Below are 19,703 nucleotides of genomic sequence, written 5' to 3' on the forward strand. Positions count from 1 at the left end.
GTAACCATGTAGACACCAAATTCTATCAATTCTACTTGCTAAAGATCTTCCATATATTTACCTCCTCTACCCTTCCTCTTTCACTCCCCAAGTTTAGGCCTATATACCTTCCCAGACAATCTCTGATGTCTCTCTGGCATCTTTCCTCTTTGAGCCTTCGTATACCAGGATAATAACTTCTCTTCCCATGTTCTCCCAGTGCTTAGTACCACATGTTTCACACACAACAGAGCCTCAATAAATATTCATTAGTTAGGGAAGAGACTTCAAATCCTTGTGATCTCACATCTTTCCTTTCCTTGGCATTCAGAGATTGCCTCTGTCTCTCCAATCTCATGCTTCTTCGGGATTCTCCTAACTTGCCATTGATTATTTTCTTATTCTTTCACTTTTGGTCAAAGCTTTCTATTATTCTTTATTGCCTATCAAATAAATGAATGGCATGGAAGTCTTCCATTCTAGCTCAAACCTATCTTTCCAGTCTCATGGTTCATATTCTCCCTCTCACATTCTTTGCTCAGTCTAGCTAAATCCAGCCACTAGCCATTCCCCAAACATGCTGTGCATTTTCCTGACTCCTCGCTTTTGCCCATGCTGCTTCCAACACATAGAATGTCTTTTCTTCCCCTCTTTCCCTGTCAAAAGTATTCCTAGTTTTAAGACCCACTTTCTTCATAAAACTTACAGATTCCTCCAGACAGAATTTCTTTCTTCCTCTTCTCTCCTTCTTTAAAACTTAGTTTACGATTTGCTTTGTACAAGTATTTTATTTCTTCTACCAAAAAAGTTGTTCAAAGCAGTGTTTTCAAACCACCTGAAACAGAATAACTGGAGTCTTGTTAAAAAACAAAAACAAAACAAAAACCCTCCCGAATCAGAGTTTCGGAAGGGAGCACTAAGAACCCTGCAACCTGAAAGCAAGTGCCCCAGGAGAGTGCGCAATGAAGCCGGAGACCTTGAAACTGCAGAAATGGGCCTTGACGTCAGTCAGACTGGAAGTTGCATTCCAGTTATGTCTCTGTTAAAAGATAATTCTCAGAAAAAGCTAATAAAACCATGACTCTGATACAGATAGAAAAGAAAAAAAAAGTTAAAGATTTCACTTAACTCATTCAATGAGGTAACCAGGCAGATGTCGTAACCTGTTCAGAAGAGAATCTGAAAGAAACGCATTCATACAGGGTTGTAAAATGGTTCAGACATGATGAAAGGCTACCATAAGATAATCCAGAAGGATGTGCAATAGCTCAAAGACAATGAAAAGAGTCAGATGACCTAGAAGATGTCCTTTAGGCAATGCAGAGTTTTCCACTGAGACGTAAGATTTTTTTCTATACCTCTTGCTAGCTGTGTGACTTTGAGTATGTTACTTAACTTCCCTGAGCCTCAGTTACTTTTTCTTAAAATAAGATTTCATAATTTAAAAAAAAATCTTAAGGCGGATAATACTTACCTAATACTGCTCTTGTGAGAATTAAGTGAGTTAAGGAGCACCAAGCCCTCAGGACAATGTTGACTACATGATACTCGATAAACATGACATAGTAGTACTAGTACCAGTGGTAGTGTTACCACTAGCTAGAAGCTTTTTGGGACCCTTTCTTGTTTCCTAATAAATGTATTCATTCAATCAATCAACCAATGTGCATAAAATACCTATTCGTGCTAGGTTTGGGTGGATAATAAAATAGTCTCTGTCATCAAGGAGTCCAGGCCAGCCAAGGAGATGAGAACCTAGGTCAATAATTACATGGGATACAATAAGTGAAAATAAAAGTATGTGAGCACAATTGACAACATGGCTAACCATGTGTGGAAGGTACAGAATGCTTACAGAAAAGCATTATCAAGGGGAATGTAAGCTGAATCTTGAAGGATGAGTAGGAAATCGCTAAGCACAGTGTGCTAACAAATATTGTGCTAGATCATTACATATGTTAACCTTATTTAACTCACATAAGAGCCATACAATAATAGCTCACTCTAATTGAGTACTTACTATGTGTCAGGTGCTGTTTTAAATAACCATCATTATCTTATTTTATGAAGAAAAAAATCCTGAGGCTTAGAGAAACCAAGTAACTTCCCTAAGATGATATAGTCAGTGAGTGGCAAAGCCATGATTATTGCCAGATAACCTCGTTCCAAAGTGTAGGAAATATCACCTCAATTTACTAATGAAGAATCAAACCTAGAGAGATGATGAGATCTCCTAGAGAAACTGATTAGAAATTGGGTCCCTGGTTTTAAAGGACAGGCAGATGGGAAGGAAAATACTCCAGAAAGAGGGAGAACATACAAAACCCTGGAAGTATGGAGGAGCTTAGCATGGCTCCAGGAACCAGAGATGTTTGGAACTCAATATGCATTTATGGAAACAAAGATAAAGCCCCTGGGGGTGCCTGGGTGGTTCAGTCAGTTAAGTGGCTGCCTTCAGCTCAGCTCATGATCTCAGGGTCCTGAGATCGAGCCCCACATCGGGCTCCCTGCTCAGTGAGGAGTCTGCTTCTCCCTCTCCCTCTGCTGCTCCCCCTGCTTGTGCTCTCTCACTCATTCTCTCTCAAATAAATAAATAAATAAAATAAAATAAAATAAAATAAAATAAAATAGTAAAGCCGCTAAAGTAGGCAGGGACTGTGAGAAAGAAATTATAGCATACTAACTTTTGCAGACCCTGCTCAGGAAGTTATGCAGAAACTATGACAGATTTTAAGCGAAGGAATGAGATCAAAGGTTTAGAAACTGGAGGCAAGGCAAACAGTTATGAGACAGCAAAGACTAGTATTATTGAGATCAAGATTTTTGAACTCCAACAACCTGCCACTTATCATAACCTCAGGAAAGAGAACCTCTTTGAGCCAGAGTCTCCTCATCTGTAAAATGAATATAATAATAGCGTCACCACGAGGCTTAAATGAAAGAAGGTAGGTAAGCACCTGCTAATGTACTCCAGATCTAATAGGCATTCAATAAATGATGGTGGTAGTATTAACAGTTGTTTATTTCTACTTTTGTTGTGATGCAAATATAATGAGACCTAGTTTAGGCCTTTTTGAAGGAAGAACATGTTAAATACATACTCTTTTACCTAGGTTGTTTGATTTGTTCAGACATAGTAGATTGATCCGTTCAGACATAGTAGACTGATATAGACAGCAAAGTCCCAGGAGCACAAAAAGAATCAGATTTCAGGAATGGCGTGAGGTTAAGGGTTCAGTTTATCAAACGTTTCTTGTGTCCCTACCGTGGGTGTCTAACACTGTAGTAAGTGGTACGTATCTAAAAATAGTTAAGACACAATCTCTTTTCACAAGGAGTCATCCGTCTACAATATAGTTATTTTGGATGATGCCTGGCCTCCTCTCTTATTTACAGCCTCACCCTCCCTTAACGTCTGTTATTTACACTACTCTTGTAGAAATGATCTTGGTTTCCCTACCTGGTTACCTGCCCTCCTCCCCGACCTTGGACTACTTCCTTTCCTGGCTACTCCAGCTGGACACGTCAGACTACACCTGTTTGATCCAAACCTATTCTCAGTACCCTGGTTCGAAGACACCTCGCTCCTATAGGGAAGTTAAACCAATTTTCTCAACAGCTGGTGCTAGAATTCTTTTCAGAGGAAAACACCTTGAGGAGTCCTTGTGAGTAGACGGTATGATTGAGGAATGAGGTTAGCAAGAGACAGGATCATAACAGACAAAATGTTCTACTTCAGAAATTCAGCTGGGGGTATGGAAGAAATGGCTAGAGAAGAGAAGAGAAAGAGAAAAAAGACAGAGGAACTTCACTGTATACCTAAAATACCTTTTAAAATGTATAATGCTCTATCTTACTTGCATTTCTTTGACTCCCCTCGTGTCTTCCAAATCTTTAGTAAGCCTTCCATAATCCCCAAGCCCCCACACCTCCCCACAAACACATAGACAATGTGAGAAGGTTGGGCGGGGATGGGTAAGTGAAGAAATCATGGATCCAAGTGCCACGGCTAGAAGACAAAAGGAGCAGAATGAGACAGCACACCCAGAACAACGACACAGCCATAACTGAACCCATCAGTAGGAGCAAGGCCCAAGGTAATGCTAAAATCACAGATATCTGGGAAATTGGCAGAACATACCAGCAGGTACTGTACTTTATTTAAAAGTTGTGTAATAGGGGCTTGAACCAATCTTAACTAGGTAAAAAGCAAAACAGATTATCTCAGCTGGTCATGATTTCTTCAGTGTCATTGATGATTTGGTACCAACTCCATAGGTCTGCCTTTCCAACATACCTACTGCCTTCCTCAAAGGTGGCCACCACTGTCTTACCCAGTTACTGCAACAGTCTCCTTGAGATCAGCATTTTTTTTTTAACTTAATTTATTTATTTAAATAGAACAAGCAGGGCGGGGAGGAAGAGAGAGAGAATGTCCAGCAGGTTCCACGCTCAGCAGAGCCCAACTCGGGGCTCAATCCCAGGACCCCAAGATCATGACATGAGCCAAAATCAAGAGGCGGACACTTGACTGAGCCACCCAGGAGCCCCAGCAGACATTTTCTTAAAGGGCCAGATAGGCAGTTACTCTACTCTGCACTGAAGGCCTGGAAGCAGCTATAGACAGTAAAAATGAATGGGTTTGGTTGTGTTCCAATAAAACTTTTTTACAAAATCAGGTAGGGGACTTTCTATCCTGCCCCTTCTGTTCTCCACATTTTAGAGTACTCTTTCAAAATGTCACTCCTCTGTATAAACACTTGTCTTCCCATTAACCTCAGGATAAAGTCCAAATTCCTTAACAAGGTAAATTTAAATTTCATACCATTATCTCCTCTCTAGCCATTTCTGGCTTCAATTTTCAGCACTACTGAACTGCTTTAAATTCCCCAGGTTCCTGGTTCTCTCTTCCTTCCATGCATCTGCCTATGCTGTTCTTTGGCCTGTAATCTTCCTCTCTTCCCCACTCCACTGATTAGTTGATCCCTACTCATCTAAATTTCAAGTTTCACATTAAGTCTAACTTCCTCCAGGAAGATTTCCCTGATCCCTAAATTCTCACAAAGTGTTGAGTGGCTGGTTTAATTGTCTGAATCTCCTGTTAGTTTGAAGCTCTGTGAGGAAACTGATCTGCCATTCATCATTGTATTCCAAGGTACTCAATAAATAACTGGATTCTTGACTGATCAGGAAAGAAAAGACAAGAACCAACCTAAAAATGAAGGGGGCCCTCAAAGGCTAATTGGTGGCACATAAGCTGAGATTTGTTTGAACTGTTTCTTTTAATCCAAAATCTGCTCCTAAAGCATTTTCTGCTTTGCTCTTGTAGCTTGCAGAGAGGGTTAGGAAATACACATTACATCATCCACACTTTCTGATGCTGGAACCAAAGCCCTGTAGGGTTTCATTTCTACCTTGGTTTCCAAACTTAATCTGTTCACCCTCTCCTTGGCACCTGATCTCTTACCTCACATCCTGTTTCCAGTCTTGTATATGGTGTACCTTATACCTGGTAATTATCCTTGCAGAGAGATACTGGCTTGCCTTTCTAACCAATCCTCACATTTCAGATATCATGTAGGGGGCATATTCTATATGTCAGGCTCATGGGGCTTCCTCTATAAGCCAGGCCTACAGGACTTAATCACTCAATCCTCAGGCTAGCCTCGCAATGATGTTCTCAGAGATTTCCTTTTATTATTTCTACTCTACAGTTGACAAAAGGAAGACTTAAAAGGAGTAAGTAACTTGTGAAAGAAAATGGCAGAGCTGGGACAGAAGGGAGGAAAGTCTGACTGCCAAGCTCGAGTTTCTGAGCTCATACTACTTTACAGTTCCTCTGGGACCACATCTGCTTCCCCCTGTGAGTGCTGTTCCTGCCCAAGCCCTGAAGTCTTCTATGGCGCTCCTGCATGTTTCATCCTGAACCTCACGGACAGTGTGGCTGAATTCAAGTCCGTCAGAATCACTGATACTTCTGGAGCACAGTCACTGTGCTCGGCCCTGTTTATGTATGACCTCATTTAACCTGCACAGACCCTAATATGAAAGATAAGGTTAGCTCTGTTTTATGGAGACGGAAGCAGAGGCACAAAGAGGTAAAATAATGTGTCCAAGGTCACATAATTAGTAATGGGAGAACCTAGGATTTACACCTAGACACTCTGACTCCACAACCCGCATTCCTAGGCAAGAAGAGAATACACAGGTAGGTAAAAGAGAGCTCCTCAGGCCTCATAGGATGACATGAAAATATGGGTGAGGTTGAATGATTCGGGTTTTAATCATCCCGGATAGGAGATCATTAACTAAGGATGTCTCAGTCATTGCTGCCTAAAACAAACTGTCACCAAACTTCATGGCTTAAAACAGTAATCATTTATTAGCTGACAATTCTGTGGGTCAACAATTTGGGCTGGACTTGGCTGAGAAATTCTGCTGGTTTTGCCTGGGCTCACTCATCTGGTGACAGTCAGCTGTGGCAGCTTGGCAGGAGCCTGATGGTCCAAGATGGTTTCTCAAGGGTCAAGGCCAGCTTCATGGGCATGCAACTTGTGCTGAGTTTATTGTTCTGCATTCCTGTCTCCTTAAGAATCTTCTGAGATTCTGAATAATTATGGGAAAGGGAGGCTACTGGGACTTGTACATTCCAAGTCATGCTGGTGGTTGATGTGGATGCCAGCTGGGCATCTTTATCCACATAGCCTCTCATCCTCAAAGAGGCTAGCCCATGTTTCTTCACATGATGACAGGAGCTTTCCAAGACAGTGACAGCAAAGCCTGCAAGGCTTCTTCAGCTCTGGGCTCACAATTCCCACATCATCACTTCTGCTGCATTTTACTGATCAAAGCAAATCACAAAGCAAACCCAGATACTAGGAGGTGGAAATCCAGAGTCCACTCCTTGAGGGGAAGAACAGAAAAGTCACAGTGCAAGAGGGCATGTATGGTGAGGATGGGCCGAGTTTGTGACTATGAATTGCAATCTCTCACAGATTAGGTACATGTTTAAGCAAAAATAACTTCAGTCTCGGACATGTTATGATTAAGATTTCTCCTATGGTCAATCCATGCAAAGGTATCCAATACAGCTGACCCTTGAACAGCATGGGGATTAGGGAGCCATGCAGTCAAAAATCTGCATATAAACTTTGATTCCCCAAAAACTGAACTATTAATAGCCTATTGTTGACTGGAAGCTTTACCAATAACATAAACAGTCGATTAACACGTATTTTGTACGTTATATGTATTATATACTGTATTCTTCTAATAAAGTAAGCTAGAGAAAAGAAAATGTTAAGAAAATTGTGAGGGAGAGAAAATATATTTACAGTACTATACTGTAAAAAAATCTGCATATAAGTGGACCCGTACATATTGTTCAAGGGTTAACTGTATTTGCATAATATAGGTCTAGAACATAAAAGAGAATCCTGGTTGGACATACAAATTTGACAGCTGACAACAGGCAGGTGATAGGTTTCTGAATAAATAAATCAGAACCTCCAGGAAGACTGCATGTATTAAGGCAAAGATAAACAAAGAGGTTCACTCAATCCTTCAGACTACCCAACTGTTTGAGTGCTCTCTTCTTCCCATGTATCTCAACCTCTCTCTCTAAGGGAGAGGGCCGATCCAGTTTCTGTAGCCAGTTCAAAGTCCAGTATCTCTGGGGAAAGTACTTTGGAGACTAGGGTGGCCCACAGTTCTTCTCTATTATGTCTAGATGTGGCTACACATAGTCCAATAATTATAAACTAAAAAGAAATTACTTGATACCCACACTGAACCCAATATGCAATGGTGGAGCAGGAATACAATTAACCACAATAAAAACTTCCATTTCCAAAAGGACAGAATGGGAAACATGCAATGACCAGTAGCCCTTCATAGTTTTCTTTCCAGAAAGAAATTCCTGCCCTGGCCATGGAAGAAATTCCCTGATTAAAATCCCATCTGGATGTGTTTGCTTATACCCATAGTGCCCCTGGGTTTACCACTCTAGGAGGTTCTTCCTTGTCCATTATTCTCCAGGTTCAAAATTTAAGTGAAAATTGGAGTGTATGCTTTCCTGGAAATGGCTTGAGGACACAATGATTTGCTTTTGCAGGTCAGATTTCCGGTTTCTTTAGCAATAAAATTTCCTCAAAATCTTTGCAGGCATCTATGCTATTCATCTCCAGTCTGTTACATGCGACCGAAACTATACCCAAAGTTCTTTTCTGGACCGAGCTTTTAAACCTTCTTATTCTCTAGTTTTTATGCTTTACTCCTTCCTCTTCTCATTGTTTTAATGTCGGCTACTTTGAGGTAAAACTTTAAAAACTAAGTGAGGGTAACACCACTAATCTGACCTTTGCTGCAAGGCTAGATCTTTTTGGCTGAGGAATCTTAATAGGTGGGCGTTTTTCGTATCTGAAAAACAGTCTTCTCCTGTTTGGACCATAGAAACAATTGGATTTTCCAACACTGTGAGGCCCCAATTTTCTATACACTGTATTTTCTTCCATCTTTCCTTGCAAACCCATCATTTCTTATGTGAGCTCATTTCTTTCTTGAAAAACCTTCCTAAACTAGCCAAGGAGCAACAATTACATTCTTATTCTGGTTCTTTCCAAATGCTTCCTCTAAAATTCAGTGATACAAGAAACATGGTCAGTCTTCCAAATTGAGTAGTGAGATTTTTACAGAACATCTTGCAATGGCATTACAAGAATCACCAGTTTTCCAGCCTGCAAGAGCTGTTTCCTCGCTGCCAAGGGTCTGACCACCTAGGTAATGCTATATGTTTTAAGACTTTGTTAGAAGTCCCCCATCTCCAGGTATCAATTTTTGTATTAGAGTAAAGGCTTAACTTGCTGTAATAGAGACCCCAGAAAGCAGTGGAAATGAAAGTAAAGAAGTGAAAAATGAAAATAAAGAAGACAAAAGTGTCTTTCCGTCTCACATAATAGTTGGGCCTAGACTGACAGGACACTCTGTTCTATGAGGTCATTCAGGACCCAGATTCCTTCTATCTTGTTGTCCCCCCACCCCGGGATGTCTTCCTCATCTCCATGGTTACAGATGGTCATAGACACGTCCATGAAGGAGATGACAAGCGGTGCAAGGCAAGCTGTCTTCTTTTACAAACGTAAGGCCAAAGTTGTACTCACCACTTCTAGTTATAGTCCATCAGCAAGAATGTCCCCACAAAATCATAGCTAGCTGTAAAGGAGGACAAGGAGTCTCGGGCTGAGCAAACATGCACCAGAGGGAGGAGAATGGATGTTATGCTGGCAGCCATTCATCTGCCACGAGAAGTAAGAAGAAAAGATTCCCAAGGTTAAGAACCCTCAGAGATACAAAGACCAAAATGGGGTAAATAAGGATTTTGTTTCTTAGAGGGAACAAGAATGGCAGTATGAAAAAAGAATACATGAAAGGGAAAATCCAGCTGGTGGCTACCTAAGTTTCCATTTTATTATTTCTAGCATTTTCTAAATATATTTTTAAAGTTTTTTTTTTTATTATCTTAAAGGAGGTAGAAAGAGAAAAACTTAAAGATAGAAAAATAGTGATGTGAGGAGAATCAGAAGAAAATGGAGTAATGAACATCAATGGAAGAAAAAAAATTTCAATTGCCTGAAAGAAGACGAGAGAGGCCAGAAAAGGAAATGCTCTTTGGACTTGAAAATCTAGAGGTTACTGGTGCATAACTATGGCAGAAGCTAGAATACAGCAAATTAAGGAGTGAAAATGAACAAAGGAGGGCGCCTGGGTGGCTCAGTTGGTTAGGCGACTGCCTTCGGCTCAGGTCATGATCCTGGAGTCCCTGGATCGAGTCCCGCATCGGGCTCCCTGCTCGGCGGGGAGTCTGCTTCTCCCTCTCACCCTCCCCCCTCTCATGTGCTCTCTCTCTCATTCTCTCTCTCTCAAATAAAAAAAAAAAAATCTTAAAAAAAAAAAAGAAAATTAACAAAGGAAAATGAGACAGCAAACACGGACTAGTCTCTTTTAAGAACACTGAATTTTTAGGAAAAAAAAGATAAGGTGGTAACTAGTCATGACAAGCTGCACTTGCAAGTAGACTAAGATGAGAACCAGCCCCCAGGGACCATAGCGGGTTCTGGAGACTAGGGTGGCCCACAGTTTGAGCTGCCCAGCATACATATAATGTGTAACTTGAACAGCTGGAATAGCAGAGCGCTCTGCATGTTAGGCTGGTCAAGTTCTCCCAAAGTTCAGAACTACTCTTGGATATGGTGGTTGCATTCTATAGTCATGGGGTCTTGGGGCCTCCAGAGACAGCGCCTCCACCTACCTCCAGTCTCATAGTCAGAAACTGTCACTTCTACGCGAGATAGACAGCTTGCTCACTGGAGAATCAAGGATCCAAGCTGGGTGTGGAAATGAAGGACACAAAACACCTCAGCACAGCTGGAGTTTGGGCAAACCCCCTCCTTTAGAATATCAATGGAGGGGGGGCAATACATCAGTAAATATGAATGGACAAAAGGGATATGAATCAGCAATAGTAAAACAAACTTTGGGCACTTTTGTTTGGCAGATTAAACTGAAAATATGACTCCCTGCTATCCCAAACCCCCATAAAAAGAGACCCAGAGTTGACAAATTCTAATTAAAGTTGGTGCTGTTTCTTTAAAGTGGCAGAGAAAGTAGCAATCTCTGTTCTGATACTATAAGGCCAAAATTCTTTTAAGAAAAGGATATTTCATGGAGAAAGGATTGGATTGGATTGTCTCTGAGGAAAATAATTGTGTTGTAATGTGTGCTTATATTTTAGATAGCATAGAGATCACTGTGGTGGGAAGAAACAACTATTGGGAGATTTACCTTCACCCTTAGTCATGAGACTTAAGCCCATTATCCTCTGGAGTCCCAAATGACTGAGGGAAATAAAAAAAAAAGAATGCTCATTCAGATGAAGTCTGGCACTGAGATATGGGAAAAGAAACTAAGGGATAAAACATCCTTTGGTGGGAAGTGGTTGAATATTTCTGAAGGATGAGAGGGGCCACTAGACTGAGAGACTAAGAAGAAATGCAACAAAATGGGGAAAAGGCATCTGAAAGTTCCTTTCTTGGGTGGTTTGTTAGGTCTTTTCAGAAAGTTATTGCAGAGCTATATGGTGGTGGTTGACAGGGAAGATTGGCTAAGATAGAGCAAACCTAATGTATCCCATTTATTTGCAAGTTTTATCAGAGGAAGGCTCTGTTGTTTCCTCTTGTAGGAGCAAGTCAGGTCAGCACAAATTCAACCAAGCTCTTAAACACTCAGACACTCTTTGGGTTGGTATATTATAGAGGTATCCTTTATGCATAAGACAATGTCATTCTAGGGCAAGGCCTGTGTCAGTCAATACCTATTCTGTAGTGTTGAGAGGGCCACGCTTCCTCTGCATGCTGAGAGGAACCTCCATATGTTAGGAGTCCACCAAGAATCGGCTGCCTGGCTACCTGCTCAGATGACCACCTCTCAACACTTGAAATAGAACTTTGCTCCGGGCTCACCAGAAGGCTTCATGAAACAGCCCAATTGCATAAAAATAGATTGGGAATGGAAAAACACTCTGGCAAAAGCATAAAGGTGTGGTTGAAGACTGGAGTGCCATTTTCATGTGGTTGGGCTGGTAGTTTAAAGGAGTTATGCTGAGCCAGACTGATGGAGGGTTTTATTGATTTTGCTTTTATTTTTTAATGGGGGAGACTTGAGCATTATAGGCTAAGGATAAAGACACGGCGAAAGTCAGTGGTTAGAGACTCAGGAAAGAGGGGACATAATTGATGGAGGACACTGACCATAAGAGGTTTTGTTTAGTGTATAGCACCTATTCAGAAAGGAAAATTTAGAGATTCTTTTAAATTTCTAAGTTAAGACGCAGGCATTCCACAGTTTCCTAGGTAAATATTCATCAAGTATTACAAAGTAATAAGACTTTCTCAGGTTCATTTAAATTGTCTTTTAACTTACTCCAAAACAAATATAACCAGCAAAGATCCCACTGGAGTACTGGTGTGGAGAAGAGAAGCTTAAGTTTGGGAAACAGCTAAGTCATTTGAGATTTCTATCAAAAATTATTGTTGGTAAATTAACAAGCCTGTTTGTAACAAATTGAGAAGGGATTCACAATAAAGAGGGCACCTAATGTTGATGAAAGATGAACAGGCTATTAAATAAAGCTTGCAGAAGCTGATAAGAAACCAGGTTAGGACGCCTGGGTGGCTCAGTTGTTGAGTATCTGCCTTCAGCTCAGGTCATGATCCCAGGGTCCTGGGATCGAGCCCCGCATCGGGCTCCCTGCTCGGCGGGAAGCCTGCTTCTCCCTTTCCCACTCCCCCTGCTTGTGTCCCCTCTCTCGCTGTGTCTCTCTCTGTCAAATAAATAAATAAAGTCTTTAAAAAAAAAAAAAAAGAAACCAGGTTAGAGGGCACAGCAAGAGTTATTTACCTGCTGTGGTGAAATGTAGTCATATACTATTTACACAACACTTGCAGGAGAAAATAACACTAACCTTTAAGTAGCACATCTGTATATTTCATTCTTCTTATCCTCTTCTTAAGGTATGATGGTTTCTGCAGTAAGTACCTTCCCTAGGTAACATCACCATATTCCTGAGGCCACTAGATGGCCACAGTACATCCACAGGAAGTCCAATCAAAGCAGCAGTAGTGATGAGTTAGCGTGGTAAAGCCTCAACTTCCTCACCTACAAAATGGGGATAATAATAGTACTTAAGTTCATAGGAGGCTGTGAGAGGTGGTTGAGAAAGTTTATGAATGCCTACTGAATGGTAGTCTGCATGTTTTATCACACATGTGAATTTCACAGGAACAATGTATAGTCAGAGAAGAGAGAAGGTATAATCTGTGTGTTTCTACCAAGGACAAAGAGTTCTGTGGCAGCAAAAAAGGATTTGGGAAAGACAGGGTAGAAAGCGCAGATGTACAGTGAGGAAAAGACAGACCTGATAGGTGTGCCAGGCAGAGGCTCTGCAGGGAGGGGGGGTTGGGACGAGAAGAAAATTAATTTGCAAGACTTCAAAGACAAGCAGTGTTTAGTGCAGAAATAGAATTGTTTCTGACTTCATTTATAGGTCTAAAACTGAAAATATGGTAACTGAAAATTAAAGGAGCCATTATGGTTGTGGTTGTCATTAATGAACAGTATGACGTGGCGTGATACTTACCGTGATAGTCTGGGAATGTATTTTTAAATAAGATTTTACTGTCTTGCTAAATTTGGAACTGATAAGGCATTTTGTGTGTGTAGAGGGCTGAAGCTGAATTTATAAACATATCTGGAAAGATATACCTGCGATAAATGAGCATAAAGAGAATAAAATTAATGTATCTAGTTAATTTCACTGCAAATTTATCTTAAGCAAGGCATGAATCAAGAGTTATTATATACAGAGAGACAGACAAACAGACATGCCTATTTAATCTAGTATCCTTTTGGAATGCACTTGGAGAAAAAGCTAGAAAACAGAAAAGCAATTCTTAACTGGAATATGAAAAACCCACTTTTTTTTTTTTTTTTGGTAGGCTTTACACCCAACACGGAGCTTGAACTCACAACACCCTAGATCAAGAGTCATGTGCTCTACCGACTGAGCCAGGCAAGTGCCCCTGAAAACGTCACTTTTTAAAAAATCCTTTGCCTCCTATTTAGCTCTAATTTTATAAAGGAAAAGTCAGTCATAGTAAAGTAGATTTCTATCTTTCTTTCCTTAATATATAGCATAACAGGGGTGCCTGGGTGGCTCAGTTGTTTAGCGTCTGCCTTCGGCTCAGGTCATGATCCCAAGGTCCTGGGATCAAGTCCCACATCGGGCTCCCTGCTCAGCCAGGAGCCTGCTTCTCCCTCTGCAACTCTCCCTGCTTGTGCACGTGCTCTCTCTCATTCTCTCTCTCTGTGTGTCAAATAAATAAACAAAATCTTTAAAAAAATAATATATAGCATAACAGCTGATATAAATATATGATAAATTCTTTTAATGATACTGTGGAAGGGAAGAGTATGAGCTTTTTGGAATCCTGACTGCCAATTCCTGGCTTTCTGACCCAGAGCAAATGACCTCTCTGTACCTTAGTATCTTCATTTGTAAAATGGGATCATTATAATGCCTACCTCATTAGAGTTATTGTGAGAATTAGTTAATTCACGTTCTCAGTGCCTGGCATACAGTAAGCGCACAGGAAATGCCAATTAAATATTAACAATGGCCTTAGCCTTCAAGGGTTAGCATTCAAGGAATCCTAGCAAGTGGCTTCATCCCGGAAAAGGTTGCAACTTAAACATACATTAGTATATTTGACAAGGAAAAAAAGTCTTGTCTATGGATTTGGATTGTACTGGGACAATTTCTGTCACCTATCCTACCACACCTTCCAGAAGATCTTTAATGGTAAGACATACAACCATCAGTCCTGGTGGCCACAGCTCTGTCTATGGCCCAGACTAAGAACTCCCTTCCAGCTTTACCTTGTCACGGGCACACATAATGCTGACCAAAGTGGTGTTCTTGGCTCTGGCAGAAGAGCTTCAGTCTTTATCTGTACTTTACCACCTTCATTAGGACTGAAGATTGTTGACCTCTGCTGAGGAGGGGCCTACATGCCAGGGTCCCTAGTGGCCCATACTCCAAGGCAGCCCATGAAAGCATGGGTTGGGTGATTTTTCTCTAGGAGGCCCTGTTAAGAGGTATGCAATTCACATAGTCAGGCTCATTGTTGAGTCACTGCTTGGGTATTAACTGTTACTGCCTTACCACTGCATCCCAGTACCTAGCCCAGTGAGCTGCACATATTAGGGACTCATAGAACTGAACTGAAATGAATTGAGAGCCTGCGCTCAACCCTATTTACTCCAAGCCCCAGAAGCCTCCCAGATTAGCTATTATCATCCTGATTCTTATCTCCATGGTTACTTTTAAATTCCCCCAATCTGACCCAACTCCCATTCCTCACCACCCTTCAAACCCTTCACGGCATACTTTGGACCTCCTAATCTGTCACCTGCAAACTTCCCTTATATCTTCAACTTCTTTTTGAATGACTTCTCCACTTCCCTGTAGAAGCTGAAGACTTGCTCCTCAATATGTCTCTCAAATGGAGGCCATTTGTTTCTCACACACCCACAGAAGGTGGGGAAACTCTCGATCCACATCACTGCTTCCAAACCATTTCTCCTTCTTTTAAAAACTCTAGCTCCTTTGAAGTTCCTGTCATGCAGTTGGACCACCCCAACAAGATATAGATGGCACACTTATATTAAGTTGAGGATGATTTAATAAAGGGATGATTTACAGAGGTGTGAATGAGGGAAGGAAGGCACAAGGGATAGTGCAGTCACTGAGGGCTAGGAACAGTGGAACTTTCACCCCCCCCTTGGCCTGAAGGAATGAGGAAAGGGAGCTCTGGGGCCCAGGACAGAGAGGTATAGAAGCCATGTTGAAGAGCAGAGTCCTCCCCCTCCCCCCCATTCAGGGACACAGCCTCCCTACATCAGATCTGCTGAGGCTCCCCATTGGCCAAACCCAACCAGAACCAGATAGCAAGGAAACTGATTGAATCCATAGGTTTCAGCTCCCATGGCTGGGTGGGGTGGGGAAGAGTGAATCTTGAGGGACAAATGGAAGATATCCTGCTTATACCCAAAGTTCTTTTTGGTTGCTATCATCTTCCAAACTTTTACTTTTTGTAAAAGGCGAAAGATTTATGCGATCTGAAGAGAAACCAGAGTATCCAAACTTTTACTTTTTGAAAACTTGAGCTCATCTTCCTCTCCACCCCTTAGTGACTTTGGCATTCATGTAGTGGCCCCTGTATCTTTTTCATCCATTCTTATAGTGACACCCTAAAAACTACTATCAGTAATAACACAATATTGACTTCAAGCATCCCACCCTCTGACCACCACCTCTTATCTCTACAGTTCACTGGCTCTAGTTCTTTCATTGCAATTTTTCAACCTTCTTTAGGCTTCCAATCCCCTGACCTTAAACTCTGCCACTATTTCACTCTCCTACCTTTACCCTCCTGTCTTCACTTCCCACTATGTCCAGAGAAAGTTCCATGGACCTTGCTCCCTTAAGAATCTTACCTCGCTAATGTATTCACCTGTCAAAAATCTAACTTTGGTTAAAGCCAACTATCTGCCTTTTCCAGTGGGGAAAAAGACATAAAATTATGCTGAATGGTTTCTCTCTAAATTTGTTATCACATGCTTCAAATGCGCATTCCAAACTGCCCAGAAATCCTACGCCGATCCTGGTGAATATGCCAATTACTTTTCAAGATGATTGTTTCCTAACTTCTTTCTCCTCAAGCCTCTCACACTCTGTACCCCATATCCCCACACCCTCCCCTCATCTATTCACCACCAATTCTGTAAACCTCCCAGCACCTGCATTATATCCCTGCCTTATATCCTGTCACCACGGGATAAGGGTCCCTCCTCCTATCAAAGCCCAACCCCTCCACTTGTGTTGTACATTCCAACCCTCATCTTTTGAAGAACTTTGTTCCTACTCTCTCATTCCCTTTCTCTCCTGTATCAATTTTCCTCCACTGGATCATTTTAAAATTCAAATTAATATGTCCAGTAACTCCCATCTTAAAAAATAAGTTTCCTCAATTCCAAATTCTCCTTCATTTCTCATCTAATTTCTCCATTCCCCTTCAAAGAAAAACTTGAAATAATTGTCTATAGACACTGCTTTTCTTCATCTCCCATTCTCTCTTCTGCCCATTTCCAACTGCCTTCTACAACCACCATTCCATGGAAATGCTGCTCTCACTTAACTCCTCAGTGATGAATTTGTTTTCAAGTCATCTGATTCCCAACTATGAACAGCATGTGACATAGCGGACCACACTCCCATTCTTGAATCATTTTCCTCTCTTGGTTTTTGTGGCCACCACTCTTTCCTGATTTTCCTTCTATCTCCCTGGCTTGCCCTTCTCTATCTTCCTTGCTGGCTAAATCTCCCTTACTAGACCGCCAAATGTTAATGACCCCATATTCTTCTCAATCCTGAGCTGTCCGATAGAGTAGCCACTAGCCACGTGTGTCTATTTAAATTTAAAATAATTTAAATGAAGTAAAATTAAGATTTAGTTCCTAATCGCACTAGCCACATTTCAAGTGCTCAATAGACACATGTAGATAGTGAGCAACATGGCCATAAAACCTTCACATTGTTGCAGAAAGTTCTATTGCACAGGATTGACCTAGACTCCTCCCTAGGTGATCTCACCCAGTCTCGTGGCTTTCAGTACCATGTATACGCTGACTTCTAAATTTATAACTCTAGCTCTGACCCAAGCTTCAGATTTGTACACGAAACTACCTATTTGACATAATCACTTAGATGTCTAACAGGCTAGTCAAACTAACATCCAAAACAGAACACTTCATTTTCATCCTCTCCTCCCCTGTGTCTACCCACAAAAGCTTGTTTCTCTTCCTGTCCATCTATTCTTAGCAAATGACACCATCCAACCAGTTTTGAAGCCAAAACTCTAGGAGCCATCTTGATGCCCAATATCTAAGCCATCAATGAGTCTTAACAACTCTATCCATAAAATGTATCTCAAATCTTCTTTCCAAACCCTCTTCTCTCTCCACTATCATCTTTCTAGTCTAAGTTTCTTGTCTGGGCTATTGTCCTATTCATACGAGATCTCCTGTACCTAAATCTAGCACATAGCAGGTGCTCATTAAATATGTTGAATAAATGAACAAGCACAATCCTACTGAATAGTGCAAAATAATTTTAACTTTTTTAATATTCATGAATAATAGATATTTGCCATAAAAGCTTAGAAAATAGATTTAAGAAGATAATAAAAATCGCTTCCCAGACAGATTACTTACAACTGGCTATGGCTCAATATCATTACTCATTTTGTCAATTATTAATACATTTTTCATGCTCTCACAGCACTATAATTTACTTCCATGCATCTGTAATCTGTGTTGTCAGTGCAATTTAATCCCCAAGAGAAATTTTAGTTGCCGCTTCTTGTCACTCAGCCTTGCCTTTCCTGATTAATCCAGTACAGCTTCTTGACCTCGGATTACCTACACATTTTGTGCCTGTCACAGACCAGTAGACATTTTGTTAGGAGTTCCCAACTTTGTTCCTGTCCCAGCCTGCCACCTAGCTCCTCTCTGCACTCAACTTCCTTGTCAGAAACACTGAACGGTTTGACCCTAGCCTTAATTCAAAATAACTCTACCAATAATTCTAAACAATGTCTGCTCCTCCTCCCTCTTTGATTCACTGCATTTACTGGCAGCCCTAAATGCTTGATCAGCCCCATTCATTCAGCTGCATGCCAATGTGATCAAGAGGATATTTCCTACAGATACAAGCAATTATTGAAGTGAGGCGATGGGGTAAAGGAGAACGCAAGAGTGTCTTCCGAGACCTGCAGTCTAGTAATTATTAATATGCTTGCCATCTGCATTCCCTGTGTCAGGTTACAAAGCCATCTGGGACACAACATTTTCACAGCAATCCAAACACTATTATTTGCCTAACCAACAATCATCTCTCCTCTACCCTCCTCCAACTTCCTTCTCCAAGAGACCTTTGTGGTCAGTACCCACCCTCCACCAAATAACCAGATACAACAGGTAGCTGTATGCCATGCTCCACCCTGCCCCAGCCAGCTTTGAGGTCTCATTCCTTTTATGAATAAGTAAGTGATATAAATATAGCCAGAGAGTGTGAAAGAAAGTCTGTGAGGGGTTCGGGGAAAAAGTTTCCTCACCCTTAAAAAGAAAGACCCAATGACAAGATAATGTCCTTTTTTGGCTCCGGAAATTTCCTCATCTGGATGTAATTTCTGAGACGCTAACATCTTCTTTGAAGTATAAGGGGAGAGTTTTAGGTTGAAGCCATTGCTGGAAATGGCAGAGTGGGCAGATGAAAGAAAACTACATCCTTTGTAATATACTTAAGTTGTTTTTTATACTGTGCCAGAGGCCCTACCCCTGGACTTTGAACTATGTATTTATAAGCCCAGGGGATTCTGATTTCATCAAAATCTGAGGCACTGAATTCTATGCCCACAACTATAAACTTTCTCCACCACTTCCTAGCTAAGAAATCTTAGGCAAACTATATTACTTTTATAGAATCTGTGTCTTTGTCCTTAAAGAGGGAAATAATATTCACCTTTTGGCCTTATTGTGAGGATGTAGGGTTAAGACGATTCGAATGGAAGACTGAATATGGGAAGCGCTATGAGATCCATTAACCAGAAAATGATGCTACCAAGTCCCTAAATGCTTCCCAAACTTGACTGCTGATAGAAACTGACACATTGGTTAAATAACCTGATCCCAGCCCTCTCCTGAGAGACTGCATTTTAAAAGACACATTCTAGGCTCTAGGCAAGTGTGAGAATCAAGTAAGTCTGAACTTAGCAAAAGAATACACAATGTAATACTCCTATGCCAGAGTTAGGATTTCTGGTTTCTAAATCTAGATCTGCCACTATTTCAAGTGAGCAAGTTGTTTCATCTTTCAGGACCTATTTATTCATCTATATACTTGCCCTGTCTAACCTACAGTCTGTACGGGACTGATGGCAAATTACACTTGGGGTGAGGGGACTTCTGTAATCTCAGTATTTTTATATTGCTGCAATGTGGATTACACAGGCAACAGAATATAAGCAAAACTGGGATTAGGGGATGTGTTG

General features: G+C 41.1%; 1 protein-coding gene across 1 annotated transcript in view; it reads right to left on the minus strand.

Annotated features, from left to right (window-relative positions):
- The window catches only part of TLCD4 (TLC domain containing 4), a 97,289-nt gene extending 83,993 nt beyond the window's left edge, over positions 1 to 13,296 (minus strand). Inside the window, exons 1-2 of the mRNA XM_078072728.1 lie at positions 13,172 to 13,296; positions 12,497 to 12,690 (exon numbers count right to left, since the gene is read on the minus strand). The gene's annotated coding sequence lies outside the window, so the exon portion shown is untranslated. The remainder of the gene's footprint in view (positions 1 to 12,496; positions 12,691 to 13,171) is intronic.
- Positions 13,297 to 19,703: the final 6,407 nt, after the last annotated feature.

This window comes from Halichoerus grypus, chromosome 5 (assembly GCF_964656455.1).
Source record: "Halichoerus grypus chromosome 5, mHalGry1.hap1.1, whole genome shotgun sequence".
NCBI classification, from domain to species: Eukaryota; Metazoa; Chordata; class Mammalia; order Carnivora; family Phocidae; genus Halichoerus; species Halichoerus grypus.